The following is a 3,343-nucleotide window of genomic DNA, read 5'->3' as shown; positions in this document are numbered from 1 at the left end:
TAGATGACCAATTTGAAATAGAAGGGTAGTTGAATACAAAAAGTGAGAAGAAGAGAATTTTTTGATGAAAGTGGTTTTGCCTTGGCAAACCAATAAAAATAAACTTAAAAGAAAAAATAAATAATGGAATTGAAAATTGAGAAACAAATAATTAATTAAAACTTTCAGCCGAAGGTAATCAAATTGAGGTGTTTTGCAGTTGATCATTGATTAAAAAAAATAAATATTTTATTATCTATTGTTTGGTTATAGTGGTCAAACACGCGAATCCCACCAATTCTTTCTTATGAACTAATTCTTCCGTTTCGCGCTTAAGTTAATTTCTAGTTAACTAACAATCCCAACACGCGTGTAGATTTAATTAGTCAACTGCATTAAGAGAGAAGAACTCAAACTTGATCAATAAAAACATGCATTTTATTTAAATCAAATCTCTCAATTTCTTAACATAAACTAATATGTTAAATACTACTTGTTATTAACCCAATTAAACAATTACGGATTTAATTAGATTAATTAGCTATAAGTTGTTTTTCCAAGAGATTCAATAGGCTTCTTGAATTCTCAAGAAAACAACAATGGATGTGATGTTTTTCGAAATCAGAAATTGATAAAAAATAGAAATAAGATGAGGAGAATTGTAGTGTATAACCTCACAACTTGAACAAACCTTAAATTAATTTAACCTTCAACTGAAAATAAATATTTAGCCTCTCATTGCCATAATAAAATTATAACAACTAAGGAAAAGAAGAAGAAAAAAAGAAGAAAAAATGGAGAAGAGAGTGGAGGGGCAGCAAGAGAGGAAATGAGAGTGAGAGGTAGAATATGATTCCCTAGGTTTAATGCTAAGAGCCTTTATATGGACACAAAAAGATAAAACTTAATAATTTAAAATAAAATCTATTATTCTTATGTTATCTCTATCCTAATCTTTTCTCTATCCTAATCTGGTTGAGTTTGATTCAATCTGACTCCACTTGAAGCTGATCTTATCCTTACTTATATGGCAAAATCTATCTTTTATCTCCCCGCCTTGGGTTACAGATTTGGTCAAAATTATAACCTCCAGTGCAAAAATCCTTTAATTTCGCTTTTTTCATCCCTTTTCTCAACTTCTGCTCACAAACCTGTCCAAAATTAAATTCAAATTAAAATTAAATATTTATATCAAAATTATAGTAAAATCATGGAATTAAATGCGGAAAAAATTGTGAGTTTTGCAACTCATCATACTAGTCTTGCTTTATACTTTTCAATTGACCCATCTGAGTTATATTTCCTTTTGAAAATCTATTTACAACCAATAGATTTAGCTCCCGGAGGCAAGTCTACTAAAGTCCAAATACCATTTTGAGTAATAGAATTAATTTCAGTTTTAATTGCTTCTTTTCGCTACTCCATTAGATTCAGGTGAATAAGGTGGAGTAAATTCATGAATTATTCCTTCTTTTCCACAAAAGTCATTAAATAAGATATATTCTCTACCTCTATTTGATCTAATCATTTTTATTTTTCTATTTAATTGATTTTCTACTTCAGCTTTATACAATTGAAACATATCAAATGCTTCATCTTTGTTTCTAAACAAATATACTTTAGTATATCTAGAATAGTCATCAATAAAGATTATATAATATATATATATATATATAACTACCTTTAATATACTCAATCTCAAAATCAAAAATACTTAAAATTGCTTGCCATCTAGCAAAGATTTGTTTAGAGGCAGTTTTACCTTTTCTGGTTCCGGTGGAGGTACTACTCCTTCTAAGATCCATTCGTCTGGCAAGGTTATGTCTTTCCATTGAATTGTTTTAAAGAAAGATGGTAAAGTATCATTAAAATATATATATATATATATATATATATATATATATATATACCCGAAAATCGGACCGCTACCGGCGCTAGGATCCAGATCGGCATAAGGCCGCCGGGACCCGTAGCAAGCCTGACATACCTCCTGTAAACCTGTTTAATCCCATACATGATCAACAACATACATAAAAATTTGAACTTTTCTTTACATTCATTCATTCTTTCATTCATTCACCAAACTCAACCTGTGCATGCACTATACATAACATGATCATAAACATTAACTCCTCTTTGGAGTCTCAATAGTGCCCCAATGGGGTGACATCGCATATATTGAGTTTGGTTACATAAGCATCATTAAAATCATGTACTCAAAGGGATTAACAACATACTAGGGTCAAGCACAACTATGAACCTCAATAGATTTCATTACATTACATTTCCATACTAAACTTATACATAACTGTACTCAACATAACATATCAACATTTATCATGTCCACACTAACTATTACATGACCATGACTTCATTACTCTTGCTGACTTCCTGGTCTACCCTGTACCTGCAAACCTGGGGGATTAGGGAAAGGGGTGAGCTACTAGAGCCCAGTGAGCAGAATAGTAAAACATTTAAATCATATATTAAGATCTCATGCTTTCATGGAATGCAACACATCACAAACAAATCACATCAAGGATGGTATTGTCACCAATAGTCCTCTACATTCCAAAGTGCCGGGACGTAGAATGGGTCAACCGGTCTTTCTCTTAACATAACATATCATAGCATTCCAATATGCCGAGACGTAGAATGGGTCAACCGGTCTTTCTCTTACATAGTGCCGGGACATAGAATGGGTCAACCGGACTTCCATACCATAACATACCGTATCATATCACATCACATCACATCGAGGACTAAGGATCATCCAACAACCATCCACATCAACATAGAATTATGCAATGCAACATATTCGTGAATACTAATGCAAAACAACCTAGGATATCACATGGCATTCATGATGCATGAACATGCTCAAAACTTTATAATTTATTCGCCTTAAAACGTAAAGATTTATTCTACTCACCTCAGCTAGCTCTGACAATGACTGAAGCAGCTGACTCACTGCTGGGGTCCTCGGTTCCTCGGGTCCGAACCTACACAGGTGGACTCAAATGAGGGACCAAACATACTAGAACATGACTCTAAAAACATCCCCCAAAAACCCCCTAAAACACCTCAAAACAATCATGCAAAACATGCAAAGGAAGGCTGAACATGGCACTTTCGGCGGCAGGTTCGGCGGCCGAAAGTCCCTCCAGAGCCGAAAGTCAGGCAGGTTCGGCGGCACCTTCGGCGGCCGAAAGTGCCCTCCAGAGACGAAAGTCCATTTTCGGGGGCATGCTTCGGCAGCCAAAAGGCTTGCCTCCCAGGCAGGTTCGGCGGCCGAAAGTCCTTCGGCTGCCGAACCTGGTTTCTGCCAAAAGGGTAGAAACTCGGCTCACACATGCTCCCATAC

Source organism: Manihot esculenta, chromosome 5, assembly GCF_001659605.2.
Source record: "Manihot esculenta cultivar AM560-2 chromosome 5, M.esculenta_v8, whole genome shotgun sequence".
Taxonomy (NCBI): Eukaryota; Viridiplantae; Streptophyta; class Magnoliopsida; order Malpighiales; family Euphorbiaceae; genus Manihot; species Manihot esculenta.
Note: the sequence above shows the minus strand (reverse complement) of the source record.